Source organism: Papaver somniferum, chromosome 11, assembly GCF_003573695.1.
Source record: "Papaver somniferum cultivar HN1 chromosome 11, ASM357369v1, whole genome shotgun sequence".
In the NCBI taxonomy this organism is placed as follows: Eukaryota; Viridiplantae; Streptophyta; class Magnoliopsida; order Ranunculales; family Papaveraceae; genus Papaver; species Papaver somniferum.
This window is the reverse complement of record NC_039368.1, coordinates 137,880,341-137,901,327: the sequence shown is the minus strand read 5'-3', so window position 1 is coordinate 137,901,327 and position 20,987 is coordinate 137,880,341. Positions and strand designations below refer to the sequence as shown.

Here is a 20,987-nt window from a genome sequence, read left to right as displayed (position 1 = left end):
CCCCCCAAGTTCAGTCAATTTTAATGAAAGATGGTAAAAAAGTCGAATTCTGATTCAGTTTTTAGATATTTTCCATTTACCCAGTGTTTTAGCAAGTATGGATTAATTGCTGATTTAGACTTGTGTAAGTGAACTAATGTGATTGTTTAATTCTGATGAAGTTGACTGATTATCTTGCCAAGCTATAAATGAATGATATGTGAAAGTTTTGGACCATTGACATTGATATGAACTTGGAAGAGTTAGCTAGAAACTTGGAACGGAGATGTAGTACTAGCAAGCATCATTATGGAAAATCTTAAATAAGTCGGTTGACGTTTAAACGAGGCATTCGTGCGCTATTACCTCTCATTTATTAACTGGGGGTAGAAGAATCAAGAAGGGGAGAGGACATGCTAGGGACTTGGATCCACCACAATAGGTCCACAAACAATGGATGAGCCATAACGAGCAGAGCAGGTATGGGCAACTGAACTGAAGTAGTTAATCAACTGGCCGTCGAAATTTACTTTGGCTATTTTTATAAAAAAATAAGGGACATTTTATAAAGTACTTCTGTTTTGAAATGTACACTTTAAGAGTACCCTCGTTTGTTTACAAATTTTCTAAATATCTTGTTTTATTCAAAATGTAAATTCCATCCAGTTAAGTGCTGCGTGGCAGTTATCTTTTCAATTAAAAGTCTTGTTTACCCCTGAACTACATCTCCTTGGTAGAGAGGATAAATGATTCGACGATCCTGAACTATGCTCGTCGAACCTGAAAGTGGTGTAACGACCCTGAAAAATATTGTAGAAGATTGATTGTCCACCAACCAAAAACCCCATGACACTTGGGAATGATGAACCCTTTCAGGGAATGATGAAACGAACCTGAAAATGATGACGCGATCCAGAACCGAGCTCGACAAATTGGAAAAATGATGTAGAAGTAAACGTACTAACAAGTAAATGGTAAAGAAGTAATCTTTAAAAAAAAGTAAACTAATGTTAACTAAGTAGGATGGAAAACTAAACAGTTGGGGCATTTCAGAAAATTTATAAGAAAACGGGGGTAACAAAAAAACGAGGTCAATAAAATGGGGGTACTTTATAAATTCTCCCAAAAACAATTGGAAGTTGCCACTTTACTTGCTGTTTGGAGGAAAACATAACTGCATAAATATTTTTAATCAAGCAGTATCGCAATCAAATCTTGTCAAAATATGCATGAGTATTTACCGTTATATAGTGACAGTTTTTCTGCCACCCCATCCCACCTTGACACTGTCGCCACTGCATTGATTTTTGGAGGCATTTCTATATATGAAGGAAAATGATTGTCGATGTTTCTGTAGTACGACGGAAAAATCATTAGGTGGTGATATCAGTGATCTGAATTTAAAACTAGTTAACACTATATCTTTTACAGTGATAAAAAAAGATTTCGCTACGTATTAGATATCAGTAGCCTGAGTTCAACACTCGTCAGCACTGTATTTTTTACAATGATAAAGGAGATTTTCACCATGCAGTGATTTCTTTGATCGTAGAAGTGTCAAAGAGAGTGTAAATAAAAAATAATACAAAAGTGCATTGCAAGGGTAATAAGTAAAGTATGTCTTTTTTACAGTGACTTTCTTTTACACACAAAGTAGAAGTGGTAGTTATTAGGGCTGAACATGGTGTCGGTTAACCGTTGGAAACCGACCGAACCAGACCAATAAGCAAGAAACCGAACCAAACCATTTAGATTTGGATTGGTTTGGTAAAAAATTTTGAAAAACCGACAGTATTGGTTTGGTTTTGGTTTGGCCTGAAAACCGAACCAAAAACCATTGGAAAACCGATAAATATAGACCGTTGATTAATATCAGATAGATTCAATCCACACCCTTCATATTTCTTAAGTTATAACCCAAGTATACATTCGTCGACCTAATTTTCACTTCACATCTTCGCCTCCTTCTTCACTCTTCAGTTCATAGAACAGAAAGTTGAGATGTCATGGTTGCGATTCTCTAAACTCTAGTAGAATCTAATCATCCCCTCCCCTCATTCTTCTTCTTCTTCTCCTTCTCCTCCTCCTTCTTTTCAGGCGAAATCTGTTCATATGAGTTTGTAATTGTAACCTGTCAGTGTTATCTAGGGTTCACTAGTAGAAGGTATCATCTTCATTCTTCAGACGAAATAAACAAGTGAACATCTAATTTCTTTTAAGAGGTATCATATTTATCATTTATGTAACTTGGGTTACTTGATTTACATGATTTATATTTAATCTAGGGTTTACTAAGATGATTTGATTTTGCATGTTTTGTTTTTTTGCAGGATTAAGTTGATTTCTTTGATTCAACTATGGAGGAATCAGGATCAACACCAGTAAGATATTTTTCCTCAAGAATTAGAAAAATAGGATTCTAAAATTTGCAGTCTTCTTTTACTAATTCGTTCAAGTGATTGGTACCACTGTGTCAATTCGTTCTTTTAGCTCTAGCTGAGAGGACATCCAGTGAATTTATCTACTCCTTAATTAATTATAACATTAATTTTGTGCTTATGCAACAACAAAAAAAGAAAAAAAAAGGATGAATTAGGGAAAGTTGGCAAAATCTAATCATGTTATTGTATAAGTCAATTAGGGATTTTTTTTTTGTGTAAAATCATGTTCACGTTCAACTTCAGTTCTGTATCAATGTTAATGTTAATGTTAAGTCAATTAGTCAAATAGAATCGTCAACAATCTCTCAGAGAAGGAGTAGAAAGAAATGATTTTTTTTTCTTTTCCTAGTAGGTCTATATCTAATGTATGCAGTGGAAGAAGATCTCTTCATTTTCTTCCTTCAGAAATCTATGACCAGCTTACTGTGCGTCTGTGCCCACGAAGGATTTTTTTTTCTTGTTCTTTTTGAAACACACGAAGGATTAATAAACAAGAAACTTATCTTTTTAATAAGTAGTATTTGAATGCACTTTGATATGCTTTTTTTACATGTTATCTGATTTGAATTTTTGCCTTGTTTATATTCAGGCTTCCGTTAACTCAAATGCATTGTTGCCACCACTACATCCTCCTCCAAGATCTTCTAACGCCTCTACTGAAGTTAGTTCAGTTGCAAAAGTACCAACTGCTGGTGAAGCTCCATCTGCACCAGCTGCCAATGTTTCCGATGCTGGTACCATCACTGTCACTGCACCAGCTTCTAAGAAGCGGAAGAAAACTTCATGGGTTTGGGATCACGTTGATATGGACCCTCCTCCTTCGATAATGGTAACTTGCAAGAAATGTAAACAGAGAATGAAAGCTGACTCTTCTACACATGGGACCGGCTCCTTGAATAACCATTTAAGAAAGTGTCTGAATCTTATTCCTAAGGATTCTGGTCAGTCGACTCTTTCTTTTGAACCTGCTAGGCTGGGAGAAGATGAAAAGTTAGTTGCTGTAACTTTTTGTCAGGATTCGTGTAGAAAAGCATTGATTATATTCATCATAGTGGATGAGCAGCCTTTTAGAATAGTTGAGGGGGAAGGTTTCCGAGAATTTTGCAAGGTACTTGAGAGTAGATTCAAGATACCATCTCGTATCACTGTACGGAGAGATGTTATGGAACTGTTTGAGTACGAGAAAGTGAGATTGAAGAATTATTTCAAGGTTAATAAAGTCAGAGTTTGCCTCACCACTGACACATGGAGCTCACTTCAGAAGTTGGGATATATGGTTATTACAGCACATTGGATAGATGCTAGCTGGAAGTTGCACAAGAAGATCATTAGTTTCATCCAAATTGTAGGTCATAGCGGTGAGACTATTGGTAGGATGATAGGAACATGCTTGTTAGATTGGGAGATCGAAAATGTGTTTACTATAACTTTAGATAACGTTTTTGCCAACGATGTAGCTATAACATATCTGCAAAACCAAGTACTCAGAAAGAATTCAGATTTAGTGAAGGGTTTCTTACAAGTGAGATGCGCTGCTCACGTCCTTGCCCTGTTGTAAAGCATGGAATGAAGGAGTATGACATCTCAATTAAGAGAATAAGGGCAGTAGTGAAGTATTGTATGAGTTCTCCTGCAAGATTGAAAAAATTTATGGACTGTGTCACTTACGAGAAGATTGAATGCAAGAAGGGTTTGGTCCTAGATGTAGACACCCGTTGGAATTCGACATTTACTATGTTAGACTCAGCTGAGAAGTATCAGCCAGCTTTTGAGAGGTTAGAGTATGAGGACAAGGCATTCAAGAAGAAGTTCTGTTTTGTTGAAAGTCAAATTCCTTTAGTTTCTTCTACTTCTAGTACTTCCACCGTTGATAACCAACCTGACTGGGATGTGGATGAAAACCAAGATGCAGACTTAAGTTCTGATGAAGAAGTTATTGCTACTGCAAAGAGAGGAAAGAAACGCAAGAGAACAAGTTCTGATAAGGCCCCATCAGCACCTCCTTTGCATGCGCCATACCCATCAGATTGGTCGTATGCTAGAGCCTTCGCGAAGTTTTTGAAGGTATTTTTTGATTTTACTGTCAAGTTCTCTGCTTCTACTCATGTTACTGCACACGAATTCTTGTTTCATGTGAGTGTTATTCATCGAACTTTAAACACATGGGCAAATCACAAAGATACATTTCTTTCTAGCATGGGTCTTAAAATGCAAAGTAAATATAACGAGTATTGGGGACGTTATGAAAAGATGAACAATCTTATGTTTATTGTTGTATTATTGAATCCACAAGATAAAGAATTAGGATTGAAGTTTCTTCTTGGCCAGTTAGGAATTGGTGGTGGTTATTTGAGAACAGAACTAATGGATCTTGTAATGAGGGACTTTAAGGCACTTTTTGAAGAATACTGGGATGTCCAAATGAGTGCTGGAAACTCAACAGTTGTAACAGATAGTAGTGGTGGTAATACTGTTGGCGCTGAACCAGATGATGAAGGAGATTGTGCTGCAGCCGCCCTTATGGCAGAGAGAGCAAGAGAAGAGAGGAAAGTTTTGATGATGAAGGAAAAAATGAGCTGGAGACTTATTTGAGAGAGAAACGAGAACCGCGGAAAGAGAAAGTTTCTTTTGATATCTTAGGTTGGTGGAAGACGAACTCGACTAGGTATCCTACTTTGGCACTAATCGCAAGAGATATATTGGCTATACCCATCTCTTCAGTGGCATCTGAATCTGCCTTTAGCACTGGGAGGCGTATTCTCGATCCATATCGAAGTTCTTTACTTCCCACAACAGTTGAGGCATTGATTTGTGCTCAAAATTGGTTGAAGACGCCGATTGATCTTGATACTTCTTCCTTGGGACCAGAAGAGGAAGTTAGTTCAGGTATTATTTCATTTGTTAATTTGTTTGTAGTATAGCAGTTTAGCTTATTGATGACATACCACAAAATGTTCAGATTATCTAGTTCATGTATGTCAGCTTATGGGTGACTCATAAAACTTCATATAATTAGCTCATAAGTCACATATAGGAATTATAGATCATTCGCTTTATTTTGTGAGTTGTAAGGTCAAAGATCAAGCTTTATCATTTCAAATCATTAGTTTAGAGTTTGTGATACTTATCTTTTGGAGGTAAAGCAACAATTCCAGTGCTTGCTGTAACTCTCTGGATTTTGCAAGTGGACTGGATTTCACCATTTTGAAATGTCTATCATGCTCCTGAGATTTAGAGGCTGGATCTAAACAGTCAAAATTGGGTTGGGGGATTTAAGTTGCAAGAACTGTAACTCTGTTGTATGCTATTGAGAGATAAATCTTCTACTTCTGAATTAGTTCTAGCCAAACAATTGAATTCAGTTTCTCTTTTACTTTGATTAAATTTAACAATCATCTCAGCATCATCATTAATTTCTTCCCTAATTGAATTTCAGAAAATCCTAAACAATCTTCAATTTTTTCTCTTTCAACTCACTGTATACTATCTGATCGTGCATTTGTTCATTGCAGAATTTTTGGACTCTCTCTCTAAATCCATGTTCGTAAACATAACAGATGATGATGTTGAGGACTAAGGAGTACCAAGGTAATTCATCTCACCAATTGGAAGCATGTTTTCTTTGGATTTAATTTAAAGTCTTAATGTGCTAATTTAGTGCCTCTTAAACCTGTTAAGTTATTACCTGTTCAGTTAGCAAAGAAAGATACATTGTCCTCCTGATGGTGTGTTTACATGTCACGTCTTTTCACTGTTAGCATTTTCATGTATTGTTTGCCATCATGATTAGTGGAAATATACGTGAATTAGATTCTAACTACCAGTTGCTTGCCATTTTCATATACATGCAGTCAGCAACCCTGGAAAGTCTGAAGCTATCAGTTGATTTTGTGGATGCATAGCTGGAAAGTGTCGATGTTGTTCAGATGTTATGGAGACTGTGGATCTTTTGAATTACTAATCTTTATCTTTTGAATTGTGTTTAAGAATGTTATGAATTTGGATTATGTATGGAATGGGAATGTATGTAGCCTGTAGGTAGGTTTGAAAATCTTTAAACCATGTTTTTTTTTTCTTAGATTTGAACTGTCAGTTTCCTGAAACTGACATAGCAGCCGGTTAACCGATAAACCGCTGGAATAAACCGAAACCGGCTAGAACCATTAAGAAACCGAACCAATGGTTAATGGATTGGTTTGGTTCATATTTTAAGAAACCGATAGTATTGGTTTCGGTTTTGGTTTGGCTAAAAACCGAACCAAAACCGACCATGAACAGCCCTAGTAGTTATGTGGTTGTGCAAATGTGCAGTTAAAAACGATTTTAACACGAAAAAAGAAGACCAAAGATAACAAAAGTAGTATTTAGATTTAAAGAGTAAAAAAAAAGCAACAAAAGTACTTTTCATAAAAGAGGTTAAAAAAATTAAAAACATAAAAAGAAAAAGTAAAAATTCAAAAATCAAAAATCAGAAAATGAAAGAAAAGAAGAAAGGTTTAAAGAGGGTCAAGACAAACAGAGGAATCCACCACCAGGGTCCAAGGGTAGTTTCTATTAACTACTTTTCTCACTTTTTCCTTTTCTTTAGCCTGAAATTGGAATCTGATTTGTTTCTAATAAGCACTTTTTTTTAGTTATTATAAGCCATGGAAACTCACTTATTAAAAGCACTTTTTGAAGTCAAAAACTCAAAGATTTGTATGATGGTGAAGGGACTGTGGGGGTTGTTTACATTATATCCCTAAGAATCAGCAATTTCCAAGTGATTTAGACTTACATTTTAAGACCCTACATCATAAGTAATAAGTTACAAATTAACTTATTGGATAATGTATGATTCTCAATTTTTTAACCATGTAGTGTAGTCCCTTTCCATTTTCCCTTTTGTTTTTTTGATTTCTTTTTTTTTTGAACTAATGTAAATGTATTTGACATAATTTTGTAGTCATGTTTTTTTTTTTAATCGATAAAGAATTTGGTGTTACCAATTTTCATATTCAGGTCGGTTGTATTGTTTCCTTACGGCTTTATCACCATATCACAATGAGATTTATGGCAAAACATGTTACAAATATTTAAAAATTTCTCCATCCAATATTACCGGCGAATAAACAAACACTTTGAGCGTGATCAAATTGATGATTTAACTGAGTTCTCAACGATCAAAATCCGTTAAACAACCGGTTACGGAAAACGACCCTTGTTACTCCTCCGTGGCGGCGTAATTTTTTTTTTCTTCTTTGGAACCAATACAATAATAAGGTGTCTGGAGTTTTTGGATACACCGTTACAAATTGTTTTTCGACTTCTAAAAATCGAAATATAAGAAAATTAATATCGCGACTTAATTTCAAAATGATCTTTAGGAGCAAAAATTGTTGACTTAATATGTAACAAAACATAACTTTTGGTATTAACTTCTACTCCTATAAAAGGAGAAACACTTTTACGTATGGTATCCAAACATGCTCCAAATAACATTTTATGTAAACTGAAAAGTGCTCCTGATATCTAATTAAGTTAATAATAATAATAATAAAGAAACGATATAATTTCAAAATAACTTTTAGAAATAAAAATATTAACTTGTTGTGAAGTAAAATTTATTTGTTTCTGATTTGTGTTTTTGGTTCTCTAGAGACACATCAACTTCGGGTATTCAAACACACTCTGATAATGACACTTTACAGAAAAGAAGAAAAGTGCTCATGACTCATGAGTGCCTTGATCGATTTTGAGATGGGAAAGAAATCACACATCCAAATCAAACAAGGAAGATCATCGTATTAATTTTGCGAAATCATCGCCATTAATCTTCCATGCTAATCAAGTGCAATTATACTTTAAGCTAAAACATTTCTTCTTAAAACATCATTCTAATAAACTTTTTCATGTGAAAAACTATACCAATGGTCTATCATTTCATTTGTGTGTGTATATATACTCCTTTTCAGGTATACTATTATTAGCATATGTATTGGGCTTTTGATATATAATATATAATGATGATAGTATCACGAGGCTTATCTATACTCTGATTTTCATGTTTGTGTCATCTTCAGAAAATCATTTCAAGATCTCCATTTCTTTTCTTTTCTTTTCTTCTGTAAATCCCCATTACTGACATACTCCACTACTCATAGCTAGCTTAATGGTGACCACTGTTTGAATTTCATCTTCTCTGCACTTTCTTTGTCATCATCATCATCATCATCATCATCGATGAGGTGATCATGATTCATAACATAAGTTGCTTCATATTTTTTTGAATATATCACTTTTGATGTTTGTTTTGAAACTGGAGGAAAATCATGCGACCTTTTTTTTCTTCTTTGTGTTGTTAAAAGCCCATTGCAAAAGCTGGTTTTAGTAAAAATGCCTAAACAACGATTGATTTTTGATGAGAATGATTTTTCTAGTTTGTTCGTCTCTTAAGCTCGATTGTGGCTTTGAATACATGGATGCGATTTAACGTGAAAAATGTAAACTACCAACCATATATATGTATAGTCATTTGTGTATGTCTATAAGAACCTGCATGAGCCCTTTCCTAGAATATTAAAAGACGCTGGTAACAGATTGTGCAGCTTCGATGAAGTATATATAGGTTTTGGTGTCATGCCGGTTTAAATGAACAGAGATTATACACTTCTTAGATGGGGCGTCATGGTCGGAGATTCGGCCATCATCAAGCTTAAGTGTTCTTCTGATCCAGCCACGGAACAATAATGTATACAAAAATCAAAAATGTAACCAAACTCTCTGGTAAGAACTAAGAAGACAAGATGTTCATGCAAGTAAAACAACTGTGATCGATAAGAGTCACGGAAAGGGAAATGAGGCGGAATATTTAGTGGGCTTTAGAAACAAGCCCATTGAATGTGACTACGTCTTTTAAATCATGTCAACATTGTCGATCCGATGTGTCACTTGAGCATGTTTTAGCTTATATTCCGCAGTTCAACCTGCACCTTGTTTCATCCTCTTCCGGGTAATGCAAATTCTAGTTGGACATGGAAAAGCATAACTCATGGTCTTGAAAATTCTTAAACATGTTAAGTGGCTCTATGACAGCTCCATTACAAGACTGGAATGATCTTCCTTTTAGTAACTGTTAATGGTGGCTCAGCTGGTTGATACTGGTTCAGCTCAATGGAATAATTCTTTTGTACAATAGCTTTTTACTCGAAATTAGGTGAATCCGAACCCTTGCTATACCTCTGCAACTAGATCAGCCGGATAAGCTTATTTGGCCTTTTACTGCTTCTTTTTCCTCAGCTTTATGCTTCAATAGTGCAACATTCATATGTTCTTTCCTGGATTCAGACTTGGTAGTTTAAGAGTTCTCGCATTAATATTTTCAACACTGTTGATTTCATTCATGTCATACTTTGCATCATTCACACATATAGAAACTTAGATGTAGAGTCATTTTTAGTAACAGTAATCCTAATCCTAATACTGCCATTCGTCATGTTAGCTCTTATATTGCATATCATCACCTTGGTAGCCCAACTGATATTGCAGTGAGTACTAGTAGAACCATTTCCATCTTTAGTGTGACTTGGAAACCTCCTCCTCTACGTTATTTGGAAATAAATATTTATGCTTCTTTTAACCATAATACTCTTATAGCTGGGTATTGGTATTATAATAAGGGATCATGCAGGAGTACCCTTTGTGGTGGGAAAATGATGTTTGAAATACCTCAGAACATGAATCAAGCTGAATCATGGGCTCTGTTTGAGGCTATGCAGTTGGCTACTATTTGTGGTTAGTCATGAATTATCTTTGAAACTGATAATCTTAAATCAGTATATGTTCTTATCTTCAGCAACCGTCTCCTCTTCTTCCAGATTGGAAAAGTATGTCTTTATTTATGCAATATGCAATCATATATAATACTCCATCCGTTAAGTTTTACTTAATTTTTTAGAGTTTTTTATGCAGATTAAGAAACATCGGAGAAAGTAATTTTTTTTCCAAATCTACCAATATTAATAGCTTCCTAAAAATTTAAAGCACATAGTTTTTAGTTTCTAAATTTAGTGTAAATTGCGAATCCTGTTGTAATTTAATTTGGATAAACCAAATATTCCTCCATGGAGTAGATTTAAAAATTAGAATAAATATGTATTTGTTGATTAAAATGAAAATTAATGGCATGGGGTGATTCCAAAGCAAAGGAAAATCAGTCAGAATTTCGGGAAAATACTTAAGCCCTCATCTCTTTTGGAATACGAAAAAACCCATAAAACATCAAGTAAAACAGAACGGTATCGATGGAAGTATTAATAATGCTTGGTATTTTGTTTTTGTTTATAGAAGTTGTAACAAGGCAGCGGACGCTCTAGTTAAAGCTGCTCGCATGTTTAACTCATGTGAGGAATGGTGGTCTTATCACCTAACTTGTTAGTTCCTCGCTTTATTTATGATATAATTGCTTGCTATGTAATATATGTTCCCTTCATTAAAAAAAGCCCCCACCTTATTTTCTTTTCATATTTCCTCAATGTATCACATCATCTCTGGTAGCTACTATTATCACTAATCATTTATTTTAGTTCAGGCCCAATAGCCCTAAAGTTGGAGAGGTTCTTTCAATCGCAAGAATTTTTCCTCCCGAGAACCTAATGACTGAATCTATTTTAGTTTTCTTAGGATTTTGATGCGCGTCGTTTACATAAAAAAAATTAATTACTTATATTTCACGGAATTAACTAGTAAAATAGTGGTAATAAATTCGATTTGTTAAGAGCAAAGAGTTTCTAATTGTTAAAAATATCAAAAGGGGATTTGGATTGTGAAACTAAATAATTAAATATTATAAAATAATAAAATAATAAAAGTTGATTGAAAACAATGGAAAGAAACATGATCAAGGAATATTTCGCCATCACGGAAAATAAACTTAGATAAAATACTTATAATCTCTGCACTTTCTTTGTCATCATCATCATCGATGAGTTGATCATGATTCATAACATAAGCTTCATATTTTCTTGAATATATATAACAAGATTTGTGGTTACTTCTTTGATGTTTGCTTGAAACTGGAGACAAATCATGTGACCTTTTTTGGTTCCTTTTTTGTCTTTGTGTTGTTCAAAGCCCATTGCGAAGCTGGGTTTAGTAAAAATGCCAGAATCTCGGCAACAAACACAGATGTACATGTCTCAAAAAATTTTGGGAGGCCGCCTAAATATGAACTATTTTTTGGGGACCATAATTTTTTTTTTTGGGTAAAGATATTAGAAGTAAATCTAGGTCACCCCTTATCTAAATATTAATATTAATACCTAAATTACCCTCCTGATTAATTTTGGATGATGATTAGTTAGTGTTAATAATAGTTAGTGTAATGATTAGTGAGATGATTAAGTTAAAGATAATTAGTGAGATTAAAAAATCAGATGGTTTTTTTTTTAAAGAAGTAGAATTATTGAGAGAGTAAAGTTAGAGAAGATGAAGAAGGAAAACATGAAAAACGATGGATTTTACCAACCACAACCGGAGGAAGGGTATTTGGGTACCCAGGTGTGCTTCAAACTTAGATAATGTTGGTTGAATTGCTCCAAACTTTCAAAAAAATGAAATTTTTTATGTAGATTTAGGCCAGTTCGGTTACCATATGTCAAGAACATGTAACCGAACACACTTGAAAGTGTAGTTCGGTTAGTTTTTCCAAACACGCAGGTTACCGAACTCGCTCGTTAATGGAGGTTTTGGTCGTACAGTGTAATGTTCGGTTACCTAGGATAAAATGGTAGGTAACCGAACTTTGAACTTAACAATTTATTTGGGTACATCTTGTCTGTTCGGTTAGTTCGCAAACTTCAACGCAACCAAGTTTCCAACCGAACTACAGGTTAAAAGTAACCTAGTGTTAGAAGTTCGGTTGGTTCGCAAACTTCAACATATTTTGCGAATCAACCGAACTGGGCTTATATATGCATATATGCAATTAGGCAAACGTTCGGTTACTATTATATTTATTTCTTGGCGAATTAGGTAGAGTTCGGTTACGAAGTTTCAAAGGTAGAGTTCGGTTACAAAGAAAACTTAATATTTTTTGCGAACGAACCGAACTTGTGGACTTCTCATTATTTTCGTAAATTAAAGTTCGGTGATATCCTTATTTTGAGAAGGAACCGAACTTATGGACTTGTGTTGTTCTAATACAAGGAGTTCGGTTAAACGTATTTTTTTTGCGAATCAACCGAACTCTGAGTTCGGTTAAGAAAAAATTAATTCGTGATAACCGAACTTTTCTATGAAAAAACCCTCCATTAAATCTCTCTGCAACTTCCATTTTCAACTCATTTTAATGATTACTTCTCATTTATTCAACCAAAAACGAATGACAAGTAATGGGTTTGTGAGAATATCTTTATTAATGTTTTAAATTAAGCTATATATATATATAGTGGTGGTGGTGGTTGGTGGTGGTGGTAATCGGTGGTGGTAATTGGAGGTAGTGGTGGTAATCGGTGGTTGGTGGTGGTGATAATCGGAGGAGGTGGTGGTGGTAATCGGCGGTGGTGGGCGGCAGTGGTGGTGGTAATCGGTGGTTGGTGGTGGTGATAATCGGAGGTGGTGGTGGTGGTAATCGGAAATGGTGGGAGGTGGTGGTGGGAGGAGATGGTGGTTATATATATATATATATAGGTGGTTATTGGGTTGGTTTTAAATTAAATTAGGTTAAGAGTAGGTTAGTCATTTCAATGTTTTAGGACACCCCTTATAACTATAAAGAAGGTGGCCTAATAAAACCATGATCCCCTCAAAAAAATCATGATCCCTACAAAATCGTTCCTAAATATGGATTGATTTTTTTTTTTGAGAATGATTTTTCTAATTTGTTTGTCTCTTAAACTCGATCACAGCTTTGAATATATGCATGGAGGCAATTTAACGCGAAAAGGTAAACTACCAACCATATTTACGTACTCCCTCCGTTCTTTTTTAATAGGCCAGTTTTGTTTTTAGCGAAATTTAAGGAAATTAAGAGAACTAATCATTGAAAGTGGTCCTCATGACACTTGTCAATAAAAGAAGTAAAGTCCCCATGACACTTGTTAGCAAAAGAAGTAAAGTGAAGTGGTCCACATGACACTTGTCATCAAAAGAAGTTAAGAGAAAAATGGTCCCAAAAAATTAAAATAACATTTGATTTCCCCAATTAGGAAACTGGCCTATTTTTTGAAACTTTTGTTTATAGAAACTGACCTATTAAAAAAGAACGGAGGGAGTATAGTAATTTGTGTATGTCTATAAGAACCTGCAGTAGTATATCTGAACGGCAACCAGTGAACGGAACCCACCAATCCCTTTCCTAGAATGTTAAAAGAAGTTGGTAATAGATTGTGTAGCTTCGATGAAGTATAGGTTTCGGTGTCATGCCCGTTATATACGTCGAACGGGGAGCCACGGAACAATAATGTATACAAAAATGTAAAATGGTAACTCTCTGGTAAGAACAAAGAAGACAAAAGGGTTCATCACATTAAATGTAAGTAAACCAGTAAACCAAAAGTGATCCATAAGAGTCACGGAAAGGGAGATGAGGCAGAAAATTTAGTGGGGTTGACAAACGAGCCCATTGAATGTGATAAGACTACGTCTAACCATACTGAATAAAGAAAAAATGAATGTGAAATAACAAAATCAGAAATTTCCTTAACCACATTTTTTTTAATGGTAAATCTACCTTTTAGTATTAGTGTTAGTAATCTGGATTAGTGATTAAAACTTTTGTTTAGTGACTAAGATAATTTTCAGAATTATAAAGGTTTGTTTAAATTAAAAATTTTGGGGAAAAAAAAATCAAAGTTTTTATTGAGAAGGAGAAGGAGAAGGAGAAAGTGAGAAAAATTTTCTTCTTGATTCAATGGAGGATGAGGAGGGTCATCATTCATCTAAAAAACCTAGGAAAATACACATAAACTATAACAATGATTTCCAAATGGCTGATTTCTTAGATTATGAGAATGATTTTACACAAACTCAAACTCAAGCTCAAACTCGAACACAAACTCAATATGATGATTTTTATGAGCCAAATCCAGATGATGAAGACATTGATGCTTCTAATACACATGTACACTTCTATCTTATGCTCAATCTCACTTCTATAGCTCGAAATTATGAAAAATTTGTGATTTTCCCTCATGGTTCGGCGAACCAGGTTGAGGTTCGGCTCGCTGAAACTGTTTACTGCATGCGCCGAACATATATTTTTCAATTCCAACCCTTTTGCTAGACACCGGTTCGGCTTATATGAAAGTTTCATAGAAAGCCCAACCTACTCCTGACTGATCCGAAATAAAAATTATTACTGATTCGGCTTATATATCGAAAATCGTATGAGCAGAAAATGCAATTGTTAATTTTTGGGTAAAAATATTGTTACTAGTTGGCACATATTGAGAATATCATATAAGTCGAAACCTCTAAATTTTCACGGTTCTACACATAATATGATTATCGTATGAGCCGAACGTTACTATTAATTTTCCTTTGTAGTATTTAACCTTGCGATATTCTTTGTAGATCGTGCTTGGCGGACCTGTACCCATGGAAAATCAACCTGATCGAGTAGAAATAATTCACGAAGACACCAAGGATCACTTCCAAAATGATTTGGTGTGTAAGAAGTTTTTGTTTACTTTAATGTTGTCGGAATATTCCAAAGTTTTTCTTACTAATTATTTGTTTTTGAATGAACGTAGAGATGGAAAACTAAACCTGAAGTTCTGGCTTGGGTTGAGGAACATGCGATGAAGATAAATTGTGTACTAGTTAAAGGACAACAAAGCCGATGGGATCGGTTTGAAATGATTTGTGAGCATAGTGGAACCGGTGCTAGCAAGGTTAAAAAGGGTACTGTATATGTTGGGAAGACCGGGAGAAAGAATAGGACGAAGACGAAGAAAAGAAATTTCCCTTTCAAGCTCGTTTTCAACCTCAAGAATAAGTCATTGAACAAAGATGATCAATTTTGGATTATGAATAAAGATATGGATTGTCGTCATAACCACCCACGTCCCAAAGACCTTAAGTAGCGCGATCAAACCCAACGAGATGCTAGAAGTGGATAAAATGACACGAACACGTTTTCCACCGTCTAGGATTCTTAGAAAATTGAAGGCGGACGACAAGAATAACAAGTCGACTATGAAAACTATCTACAATGCAAGACAAAAGATTAGAAGACTCAATTTGAAAGGTAGGATGGTGATGCAACAAGTAATGTGGTTAGGGGTGAAGAATAACTACGCTTGCCAAAAGAAGTTGGATGACTTCGGTCAAGTCACACACCTTTTCTTTGCCCACCCGAAATACGTCCAATTGGCTCTATGCTTCCCACAAGTTCTTATATTGGATTGCACGTACAAGACTAACAAATATGAGATGCCGTTGATAAACATTGTGGGGCATACGTCGACAAAGGCACCGTTCACCGTGGCTTTTTGTTTCTTGAAAAATGAGAAGAAAGAGAGTAAGTTTGGGGGTTAGAACAATCGCAGTTAATCTTCCGGGAGGGTGCTCTTCCTAAAGTGTTCGTTTCCGATCAAGATTCATCGTTGATGTATGCTATTAACAAGGTATTTCCGAATGCATTCGATTTTCTTTGTACGTTTCACATATGGTGCAATGTGAGGAAAAAATTCCAATCGAAAATTCAACCACTTAGTTGAAAGAATTAGAGAATATTGCTAAACTACCGGTGGAGACACGAGTAAATAAAAATAAGGAATTCTTGAAAGAATATCAACATAATGAGATGTTGTGGGCTTCTTTCCAAGGAGAATGGGAAGCTTTGGTATGGTCAATCACCGAGGATGTCAACGAAGAAAATTTTAAAATGCTTATTAAGCATTAAAAAGCCGACTACCCCTATGTCATTACTTACTTGGTCAAAGATGTATTGAAACCTAATAAAGAAAGGTTCGTGTCTTGTTTCACAAATCGGCACAAACACTTCGACAACCAAGCCACAAGTATGGTAGAGTCGGCTCATTACCGGTTGAAGAAGCACCTTTTTGGATGTGTTGGTACTTTTGTCACGGTTTTTGATGCAATTGATGAATATTTCAAAAGTGATGTTGTGAGAATTAAAGTCGCGTTCGAGCATAACCTTATGTTCAGAGACAAGCGGTATGGTACTAAATGGCTACGGGAATTAATTTATAGAGTCTCCCATCTATGCATCGACTTGTTGAAGAAAGAAGTGGATTTGATTGAGACATTAGGCGCCAACTTGGAGGAAGAGTGTGTTTGTAAAATGAAGACATATATGGGACTTCTATGACGCCACGACCTACTTCGGTACAAGGATGGTATCATACCATTTGAGGATATTGATCATTTTTGGAAACAATTAAGCTTTAATCCTGACGACAAGGATGATCTAGAGATATGGGACACGACAAATGGGAAAAAGTTGGCGGAGATGTATAGGAATATGTACAAAGCTCAAAAGAAAATCCTATGGGACAACATGATGCCGGTCATGTATCCTTTCACCCAAGAAAATATTTTGGAGCCGGAGAAGCGTGAACTGAAAGGTAGGAAGAGTAAGAAAATGAATAATTTTCAAACTAGACAAGCCAACAAGGAACTATTGTCTACTAAAAGGGATCCATCCGTCGTTGAATACCATGATGCAAGGTATGAAAAGGAAAAGAAGGAAATTGAGAAGTTGATGAAGGAGGAAGAAGTCAAAGTTTCAAGAAAACGAGGTCGTCCGAGTATTCAAAAAGCCGAAACAAGTAACAAAGAGGTTAATGAGAATGATTGTCCGTCTCAAGAAAAGGATAGTAAAGAGGATGTCAAGGGGAAGGGTAAGATGTATCCTTCACAAACTAAGATAAAAGAGAAAAGGACCGTACGTTAAATTGGTAGGATGAGAGGACCCAAAAGAGATAAGTCCGGTAACTATTTGAGGCCTATCAATTTTATATACAATAACTACTTGGAAGATCTATCACCAATATTCATGAGCATATTGTAGCAATGGACGATGTAGAAGGTGATGGAAATTTTGGATATTACGTCACGACGGAACAACTTGGTCCTTTTAAGGATGGGAACAATCGGTTGCCCCATGAAGATGAAGTCAACTATATTAGGCAACGATTGTTACAAACCGTACGCCGGAATAAAGAATTCTACAAGACAATGATGAGAGGAGGTACAAAAGGAGATGTCGGGGTGGCAACGGTTTACATTGCATTTGAACGTCGTTTACACGAGGATTTTAAGATCACCCAAGACCATTAGATGTCAATGCCCGTTTGAGGGTTTTTAATAGTGGAGACATTCGATTGCGTCGTACATTGTTTCAGGTGGACGGGTAGTAGTTTTACGTACGCACCCCCAACAAGACCTTGCCATGATGGTGTAAAAGATAGAAGACTCGTTATTGGATTTGTTCAAAATTGTCATTTCATCGGTCTCAAACTTAGACCCGGTTGCCCATTACCACCCTTGATGGGGGCAGACTTTTGGCCTAAATTTGAAAATAATTACGCAATGGATTGGTGTGAAAATTATGAAACATAAATGAATCTTTGGAAAGCTTTACATGTGTCAATACCAAGTGGAGAAGTAATCGAATTCACAAGTGATGAGGATGAAAATAATGAGAAAGAGGTTAGTGAAGAGGATGAGAAAGAGGCTAATGAAGAGGGTGATATTCGTTTAGGATCTCCATAAAAATATTTTATGGATTTATCCGCGTATTTTGTGTTTTTGATTTTCGTGTATGATGATGATGATACAAAATTAGAATTGCAATTACATGTACTCATCAAAACGAAAATACTTGAATGATTTACTTTTTTGTTATGGAATGTATCGTTTTTTGGAACAACCTTGGTATTTATTTTTTCATTCACCAACTAGTGATAAATTCGGCTTGTATTTAATTGATAAAAAAAGCCGAACCACCAAAAGAAACCCGAATCATGAACACATGAGATGATTCGGCTTGTAACATTAGTTCAGGAAAAGCCGAACCTGACAGAAAAAACCAGAATTTTTTTGTCAGGTTCAGCTTGTAACATTATTTCAACGAAAGCCGAACCTGACAAAATGAAAAAAAACAGAGTTTTTTGTCAGGTTCGGCTTGTAGCATTATTTCAAAGCAAGCCGAATCTTGCGTGATTCATGAACACAAGAATTATTATATCATTCCAAATAGACTTTTCAAATTCATAGAAAATGTGGATTACATACCCGTTACATAGTATCCTTACAATAAATTTCTAATATCCTAAACGGGTAATGAGAAACTTTCTAAGAATGTAATAGTGATCTTTGTATTCGAAATTCTTTCATTTCCATCTTCGCCATTCCTCTAGAGCTTGAACTTCAATCTCAGAGTTTATTTCACCCTTGAGCCGATATCGACTAACAGCCCTAACTAAAGCTATAAAGTCTATGACTATTGTTTTAATAGTTTCAATTAGGCAAAACAAGGACGCACTATCCCGGTTGTGAGGATTACCCGTTTCCGTGGAGAAGGCTTCATGAATTCTAACCAAGTAGTACATACTCATCAGGCCCTTCACTCGTCGTTATTCGCCCTTCTTTGGATAGTAGGCTACGTAATTAGTGCAAAGAGACGAATCTTCTTCTAGAGTAAACTCATGAGTTGTGGGTGCCATATTTTTAGTATAGGTGCTTTATGTTAGAGCATTGATCGGTAAAACTCACATGCGTTGTTATCTCAAGCATGTTTGTCAATGTTAGTGATCAAAACTATAAGTATTGATTTCTAATCTACTATAGCTAAGTCTCGGACTAGGATAGAAAGTGTAGTTGAGCTCAAAGACTTCATGGAGATTCATCATACAAGAAGAAGAACTACTCAAGGAACCGGTGGAACTTCTCGACAAAAAGGTATGTGAAGACTTGAATTTATCTATCACTCAAAAGTCTATCTATTATGTCTCCTACTTCTTGAGACAAAAAGTCGTATGCTATATATAGACTTTGATTATACACAGTTGGTATTTCGAGACGAGTATATCTCTCCTATCTATATCCCGAAATATGTGTTGGTAAGCTTTTCGCTTCGACCAAGTTTATCTTTACCTAGTGACGAAAGTCATGATATGTTTCAATCACTTTGAAAATTGCTTTGACGAAGAATGTTTCAATGATTGGAATGAGAGTTTAGATTACATAACCAATGGTGGACATAAGCATTGTTGTGGAAACACATTTATGTATAAGTCCTATTCCTTGAACCAAAGTTTGGGAACTTTGTTGATCAAGAGAACGGAAGAATGGCGTGAGCCAAGTCCGCGAACTCAGTCCGCGAACTGCCGAAGTTCTCAAACCCGAGAATTTCTGCTGGAGTTGACAAACTAGTGCGTGAAGCTAAGTCCGCGAAACGGCGAAGTTCTCATCCCGGGATTTCTGCTCGAGTTTGTAAACTCTGCCCGGTAACTTAAGTCCGCGAACCAAGTCTGCAAACTTAAGAAGGTTATATATCTGAAGATGATTCCTAATCTTAAACTTAAAAAGACTAAGGAATGCAGTTTGCAAACCGTGGCTATAAAAGTTCATGAACCGATTCGAGTGAATCAAATCATCTTTTCTTCAATTGTGTCTTGTGTAGTTACATAAGAATTCTTACAATTGAACAACTCTCTAACTAGTTCATTTGAGTCATGTGAACTAGTTATGGTGAAGAAGAACATGGTTGATATGAAATGATCATATGGCTAACCTTTTGGTTAACTATTATTGAACCAACAAGTGCATATGTTTGGGTACGGTTAACAAACCTAGAAGCGTGCATTTCAATTGTGTGTAACAAGCTAAGTTTTCGATCTAACGGTTGAGAAATATTAGCTTGAATCTAAATCAGGTTTTCATCCAACGGTGGATATTGATTGCTTTGTTACCAAGGTAACTTAATGGCAAACCCTGATTTGAAAGACTATATAAGGGGACATCTAACATCACTGCAAAACTAATTCCCACACCTTACGTGTGATACTAGTTTGCGTGCTAGAATCGGTTCTCCTTTAACCTTTGGTTTTCTTCTTCTAAAACCAGGTTAACGACTTAAAGACTTCATTGGGATGTGAAGCCAGACCGACACTACTTTATCGTAGTTGTGTGACATGATCTTGCATCTTCTATCGTACGAGTACAATCATATTGATTGGCTTGAGATTGATATCTCTGGTAGGCAAGATATAAAAAGTAATCACAAACATCTTCGTCTCATCGTTTGTGATTTTGCAACATCTTGTTTCGCTACCATACGATTAAGATTGTTGTGAGGTGATTGATAACTGTAGGCTGTTCTTCGGGAATATAAGACCGGATTATCAATTGGTTCCTGTTCACCTTGATTACTATCAAAAGACGGAACAAAACCTTTTAGGGTTTATCTGTGGGAGACAGATTAATCCTTCGATAGACTTGTATGTGTGAGACATATTTATTTATTATCAAGTATTCGACTTTGGGTAGTAGCAACTCTTAGTTGTGGGTGAGATCAACTAAGAGAATCAAGTGCGCAGTATCCTGCTGGGATTAGAG

At 35.6% G+C, this 20,987-nt stretch overlaps 1 long non-coding RNA gene across 1 annotated transcript; it reads left to right on the top strand.

Annotated features, from left to right (window-relative positions):
* The first annotated feature begins 4,976 nt into the window (after positions 1-4,976).
* Positions 4,977-6,337, top strand: LOC113320425. Its single transcript, XR_003346091.1, has 3 exons — positions 4,977-5,306; positions 5,933-6,008; positions 6,272-6,337. It is a non-coding gene; the product is annotated as an uncharacterized LOC113320425 (long non-coding RNA).
* The last annotated feature ends 14,650 nt before the right edge of the window (positions 6,338-20,987 follow it).